Genomic DNA, 7942 nt, shown 5'->3' with positions numbered 1-7942 from the left:
CTCCTCTGCTTGCTGATTGTGTACCTGTGGGTAGAACACACAATCTCTCTTGGTTTCATATTTGTTAAAAGGATATAAAACTTGTTCCCATTTCATAGTGTTGCTCTCTTAGTTCAGGCTACTATTTAAAAATACCATAGATTGTGTGGCTTAAAAAACAAACTTTTCTTTATCACATTTCTGGAGATGGGAAGACCAAGATTAATGTGCCAGCAGATTTGGCATCTGGTGAGGCTTACAGATGGCCACCTTCTCGCTGTATCCTAATTTGGTGGATAGAGAGGGAGCTCTGGCATCTCTTCCTCTTATACAAGGGCACTAATCCTATCATGGGGCTCCACTTTCATGACCTCATCTAAACCTTATTACCTTGCAAAGGCCACTTCTCCAAATCACATCATATTGGGGGTTAGGGCTTCATCAAATGGATTTTGGGAGGATACAAAGTTTCAGTCTATAATAGCTCTTATGAGATTTAAATGAATCAAAATATGCTAAGCACTTCAAGCAATACCTGATACACAGTAAAAGTAGACATATGTAGTATAGAGTGAAATTAGCTAAGTTACCTAGACAGTTTGCAAACAAAATCACTGTGGGAAGACAAAGGATTTAAGAATTGTCACTCATTCTTCGATGTACACTATATGCCAGGTACTCTGATCTACATGTACAATCGCCACCTCCATATTGTGTGGTAGGGATATTATTATCTCTGTTTTATGTATGAGAAAGCAGAAGCTTTCTTAGAGAAGTAAGAACAGTCACTCAAAGTCACCCAGGCAATTGGTTATGCAGCTGGAATGTGAACCCAGAGAATAGCCTTTGCTAGCCATTCTCTTAAGCAATGGTCCATGGTGAGTCTCACTAGGGTAACTGGAGATGGCTTCAAGGGAAAGATAAGATGTGAGATGGATCTTGAAAAATAAGTCAAATTTTAAGGAGTGGAGATGTCTGTAGCCTTCATTTTGGCACTTGATATTCAGTGCTATGTTTTTAGCTGATCACTTTGGCTATATCAGGGTTTTTCTACCTCAACACTATTAACATTTGTTGTGGTGGCTGTCCTGTGCAGTATAGAATATTTACCAGCACCGTTGACCTCTACCCTCTATATGCCAAAGCACATCCCTTTCTCCCAGTTATAATAACAACAACTTCCTTTGGGATGCGAAGTAATCCCATGGTAGAGAACCACTTGTTTGCATATGGTCTCTACAAGGCACTTGTCAGCAGCATGAAGCCAGGAATATTATGTGTTTTGCGTTTTCCAAACTAATAACCCAATTCTGGAAACAGCAATTGCTCCATGAAATACTTGCTCCATAGACATCTTACACCTTTTAAAGTAACTCTTATTTGTTCTTCAAATGTCACCTCTTTAGAGATGCTTTCCCCAAATCTAGACTTGTCAGGTTCTCTATTTTCACTTTCAGTGAAGCGCTACTGTCTGTCTTCTCTAATTAGTTCCTCAAGCAACCTTGCTCTAAGTCCTATATTTTAATTAAGAAAACTAAGGCTCAGAGAGCTGATATGGTATGTTCACGATCACACAGCAAAGAAGTGACAGAATAAAACCCCAGTCACACGATAGTGAGCCAGTCCTCTGGAATGACAAAACAATGGACACTGAGCAGAGCATGAAGTGGGCTGGCATTTGGGGCAGAGTGCCTGTCACAGGAGAAAATGGGACTTTTAGGAGGAAAGTTGGTCAGAAACTGGGAGCCCGTATAGTGGGAGTAGAAGACAGCATGGGGTAAATAACTCCAAAAACACACTCCGTACCAGCCTACAGCATGAGACTAACTCAGGATTACACCTATGAATAAGCCAGCTGGTGAATCTGAGGTTGCTAATAATCTTTTAGCCTTGGCCCAGGTTTGAGTGGTCCTGAGATGCGGGTAGAGAAAGGAAGGTTCTGGGTGAGACAGAGTTTATCCATGTGTGGGCCCAGGTGAGTTGGTTTCCTACTGTCCTGCATTCACTGTCCTCTCTCAGGGAGATGTCCGTCATTTATTTAGTTACGATGTTGGTAATTGGCACCTAATGTTGTGCTGGGTCCTATGACAAGCACAGAAGATGCAAAGGTGAGCACAACAGAAGTGGTCCCTACCTCTCAAGCATAACTCATTATCACACAAATAAATGTTTAATTACAAACTATGACAGGTGCTGGGAGGTAAGGTACTGCATGCCATGAGAGCATCGAACAGAAGGGCATCACCTAGTCTGAGGGCTGGGGAAGGTTTCCCTGAGAAAGTGATAATTGAGCTGAGATCTGAAGAGTGAATAGGAAGTAATTATGTTCTTGAGTGTTGAGGTGGTGGATATCTCAAGGGCAAAGAAACAGCAGGGCAAAGACTCTGAAGCAGAGCCATGGAGGCATAAAGGCAAAGCATGCCAGGCCACAGAACACACAGTTGCACTCCCGAAAGAAGAGTAAGGTGATTAGAAACAAAGAAAATAAAGTTACTGCACCATTCAGTGTTCTAGATGGTGAGAGTTTCCCCTCCCAAGAGGGCAAAAATAAATGTACTACCTCAAAAAGAGAGGTAGGCTGGCTTTGCAAGCAGGACCTCCCTCTCGATGGTAGTATCTTGATGGGGTTGTCGATCCAGAGTTTGACCTGGAATGTCCAACAATTTAGTTTTTGCAGGTCATCCAATCAATCAGATTCAGGAGATTGAGTCACATTGACCAAAGTCATGGAAAACAAATGTATAAATCAAAATGCCTCTGTATAAATTTGCCATAAGAAATGCAACAACCTAGCAAACAGAAATGCTCATGTACGTTGGTCAATGCATTCCCTTCCCACAATCTACAAGGGAAGACAAATGCCAATCAGAAGGGCGAGCAGGGATTGGAATAAGCCAGATGTGACCATTTGATGCACCATTTTCCACTAAAAGTAAGCATATTTTCTGAGCCCCAAATTAGAACATGGGGCTTAATAGGGAACTATATATAACAATATAATTGAATAATAATATAATTCTTATACCAATATTATTATATGATCATATAATTATGATAAAATTTAATAATATTTTGTTATATATTGAATAAGCCACCATTTTTAGAAAGAATAAAATATCATGAAATACAACACTCATCAAATACATAAGTTTTAATTCGATGTTTGCTATCATTTTTATAAAACATTTATCTATCCAAGTTGATAGTTTTATTTTCTAGGAACATCTTTTTTCTACTAATACTCAGTTTTCTCAATAATTATTTTTTCTGTTAAATAAAAGAAAAAACATTTCTTAAAAAGTCTTTGAGTAGTTTAATTTAAGAGATATTTGCACCCCGATGTTTATTGCAGCATTATTTACAGTGGCCAAGACTTGGAAACAACCAAAATACCCTTCGATAGATAACTGGATAAAGAAGTTGTGGTACATATATACAATGGAGTATCACAAAGCCATAAGAAAAGAGGAAACACTGCCATTTGTGACAACACGGATGGATCTCAAGGTAATCACGATAAGCAAAATAAGGCAATCAAAAAAAGTTGAGAACCATATGATTTCACTCATGTGTGAGATATCAAACTGAAAGCAACAAAGGAGTAAGACAAACAAAAACTCATAGGCACAGACAATAGTTTAGTGGTTACCAGAGGGAGAGGGGAGGGAGAAGGTAAATAAGGGTAATGGGGGTCAAATATATGGTGATGGAAGGAGATTTGACTTTAGGTGGTGAACGCACAATGCAATATACGGGTGATGTATTATTGAATTGTACACTTGAAGCCTATATAATTTTATTAACCAATGTCACCCCAATAAATTTAATTTTTAAAAATGTTATAAATAAAGAAAAGAAAAAAGACATTTACAGTTTCATTCATTATCGAAGACATTTTCAGTTACTCAATATTATTCATCAGACCGAGAAATAATGACAATTCAATGGCAATGAGCAACTAGATGCGGTTTCCAAAGACCTTTTCTCATAGAAATGGGGCTCTTTAGAGGAACAACTGATTCAAGATCTGGGGCAGGTATTGTTCAAGATAAGGCTAGAACATGTTGTTATGCCTGAAATCATAGCCACTATCAAAGACTCCTGGGGCAACGGTAAAAGGATATAGAAATTATTTTGAAGGTGCTGCCTATGGCAATGGTAGAGTCAATGTGAATACCAAAAAAAAAAAAAAAAGATAATAATCACAGTGGGTTGAAAAACATCAAATATATAAAAATCCAATAGCTCATATAAAGATAATTAAAAACAAAATAATGGTGATTTAGGCACCAACTCCTGACAGCTGTTAATAAAAGGAAAGAATCTTATCCTGTCTTTTCTGTACAAACTATATTTCAATGTAACCAAGAAATTTATATGGAAAATTCTTTCTTTATAGAAGGATCACAGCTAATAAAAGCAGAAGGGATGACAGAACTAGAAAGGCATCATTTTCATACCTTTATTGAATTAATGCATCTAGGTCGTGGACACCAATGGCACAAATTCAGTCTATAGCACATATCAACCAGATGTCATGTGTGAACCTTGTTTGAATTCTGATTGTAAAAAATTAACTATCAATAGACATTTATGTGACAATCAGGGAAATCTTAATATCACTTATTGGATACTAGATGATGCTTTATTATTGTTAATAATTGTAAACTTGACAAAGATGTTGTGGTTATGTTTTTTAAAAAGATTCCTGATCTCTTAGAAGTAAATACAGAAGTATTTACTTTTGAAATCATGTAAAGTCTGGGACTTGCTTTAAAATAATATAGAGAGGTGTAGGTGGAGGTGAGAAAGGCAGTATAGATGAGACAAGATTATCCATATACCAATAACTATTGAAGCACTTGTGGCTTTGGTATACTACTGTCTCTACATCTGTGCATGTTTGAAATTTTTCATGATAATAAAAAATATTTTTAATGCAAAATTGAGAGAGAAGGAGAGAGATCCAAGAAATAAATTGACCGCACACAATGTGTAGACCTTGTTAAATCCTGATTCAGACACACCAAGACATTTTTGAGATAATTGAAGCAAATTGACTATGAACTATGTGTTAGATGATATTACAAGTTATTGTTAATCTTGTTTGGTGCGATTGTGAGTTTTGTTGGGTTTTTTTTTTTTTTTTGAGGTCTTTATCGTTAGAGATACATATTTAAGCATTTACAAGCTGTATTAGTCAGGGTTCTTCAGAGATAAAGATAGAGATAGGTAGAGGCAGAGGCAGAGGCAGAGTCAGAGACAGAGACAGAGACAGAGACAGAGACAGAGACAGAGACAGAGATAGAGATAGAGATAGAGAGATAGGAATTGAGATTGATTAATTTTAAGGAATTGGCTCACACAATTGTGGAGGCTGTTAAGTCCAAAATCTGCAGGGTAGGCTGTCAGGGTGGAGACTCAGAGAAGAGCAGCAGTTTGGGTCCAAAGACCTTTTGCTGGCAGAATTTCCTTTTGCTCTGTCTTTGTTTTATTAAAGCCTTCACCTGATTGGATGAGGTTCACCCATATTTTGGAGGACAATCTGCTTTACTCAAAGTTTGCAGATTTAAATGTTACTTTCCTCCAAAAAGAAAGTGGCTGTTATGAACTCAACTGTGTCCCCCACCAAAAAAAATCATATATTGAAATTCTAATCCCCAATGTGACTATATTTAGAGATCGGGCCTTTAGGGGATAATTAAGGTTAAATGAGGTCATAAGGGTAGTGCCCTGATTCAGTAGGGTTGGTGACCTACATGAGCACACAGCAAGATGGTAGCCACCTATAAGCCAAGAGTAGAGGCTACAGAATAAAACTACCCTTGCTGGCACCTTGATCTTGAACTTCTCAGCCTCCAGAACTGAAAGAAATGAATTTCTGTTGTTTAAGCCAGTCTGTAGTATTTTGTTATAGCAGCCCAAGCAGACTAATACAATGGCCCAGCCAAAATTATATGTAAAATTAACCATCACTCAAGCATTTATATTATCTGGAATTTGCTTTAAAATACTTAAAAACAAAAACAAAGCAAAAAAAAAAAAATCCAGAGAAGGTAAACGAAACATGATTTGCAAAATGTTGATAGTTGTTAAGACTAGGTGATGGATAAGTGGTGTTTCATCATATTATTTCCAGAAATTTTCTGTCATAAACCATTTAAAAGAAATATTCAGGAGACTGTCGTGTTCCAACTCAATAATGACAGGAAGAATTCACACACCCACTTTATACTTGGAATACCAATGTCTTAATAATGAAATTCTTTACGTACTCTTGTCCAGCTCTGATCTGTAGCTTCCTTTTTTCTAGTCAGCCAGGAAGTTCTCATTAAGATATGACTCAAGGACATAGAGTTCATTAAAATGATCATCATATCACACAGTGGGAAGAACACTGTCAAAAAAAATTCCTTGTCTCCCACAGAGCATGTCATTCAGGGTTTCCTGCAACTGAAACTGTAAAAACTAACTGATAGAAATTTTTAAGATTTGCCTTCAGAAGATAATGTACCAATTAGCATATAAATCCCTGTAACGAGATTCAAAATGCATTCAGTATTGTTGTTATACTTCTACGGTTTTCATACTTTGCCCCGTAAAAGACTATTTTCTCTTAAAATTGTGTACAAATGCAAATATTTGTATATACCTTCGCAGTACTACATTTCTGTTTTAGTTAAGTAAATGCTAAAAAGTGTCATCAGTTTAAAAACAACAACAACCAAGGAACCAAACAACCCAGAACCAAAGTTGTTATTTAGGATATTTGATTTTTTCCTTAAGAATAACAGGAGACTTTTCACCTAATAATAAATGCACTCTTGAGAGGTGAAGCATTTTTATTATTTTAAGAATAGGCATTTTCAGAAACCTCATACTCTATATTGAAATCTGACCAAAAAAAAAAAAAAAAAAGAAATACAAATTTTTCAGCACAGGCAGAACTGGGTCAGAGAACAGGTTGAAGCAAACAAAACAGAAGAATCTCCCATCTGCTCTGTTCCCCCAAAAATTCAGTGATGAAGCCTAAGCAGGTTTGAAAAATGTGACTCAGCATAACTGTTTCTGAGTAAAAGTGGACACTGGCTTTTTAGAGGAGTTGTTGGGCGGGAAATCTTGATCAGTATAATAAGAGCCTTGCTGTCCAAGTGCCCTGATTTGACATTTCAGTCTACGATTCCAGACCTCTGATTGTCCTTTTCTGTTCTGAGAGGCATGGACTGAGCAAAGTGAGAGCCAAGTTTCCCCTGAGATGCCATGTCCCACGTCAACCTGTCTAGGCTGCTGGAAAGGGCTGCCACACTCTGAGCCTTCCAGGCCTGACAGTGTTGACTAACTGGAGCTGCATGACAGGCGAGGTAGACAGGACACACAGTGCCTGCAGGTGTCTCTGCCAAGTGAATAAAACAACAACAAACCATTCTGGAAAGGGAGTGTGGGTCAGTCTCAACATTTAAAAATACTCAAGGAGGAACATAGAAACAGCCTGTTCCCCTATCCCCACCAAGGCAATCAAGTGAAAGTCACAGAAGAGTAAAAAAAGAAGAGGCAACAGGAGAGGAGCAGAGAGCCTGGAGACAGAGAAATATGTATTTGGGTCACTCAAATGCTGGCATGATAGCCCTTGGGAGACAGATGCTGGCAGAGCCTCATAAACAGCCTTTGATTCATTGCCAGGGGTAGCATTTGCATCAGGCCAACAAGACCTGACTGCGAGCTCTGGGAGTCCCATGGGCCTCAAGCCATACTATAAGAAGTTAGCAAGTTCACTAAGGAGCACTGTGGGCTCTGCCAATGTTGAGCAGGCAGGATTTTCCAGAAATCATCTAGAGCAAGGAGAACTGGGCATATTACATGTGGATGGTCAGAGTTGCAGGGATAAGCTGAGATGAAGTAGCAACAACCATCATTCTGCACCTTTTTGCCAGAAATGTCCATGGATAAAGGTGATGGAAGGTAG

Source organism: Pteropus vampyrus, unplaced genomic scaffold, assembly GCF_000151845.1.
Source record: "Pteropus vampyrus isolate Shadow unplaced genomic scaffold, Pvam_2.0 Scaffold80, whole genome shotgun sequence".
NCBI classification, from domain to species: domain Eukaryota; kingdom Metazoa; phylum Chordata; class Mammalia; order Chiroptera; family Pteropodidae; genus Pteropus; species Pteropus vampyrus.
The sequence above is the reverse complement of the archived record's forward strand: the minus strand, read 5'-3'. Positions refer to the sequence as shown.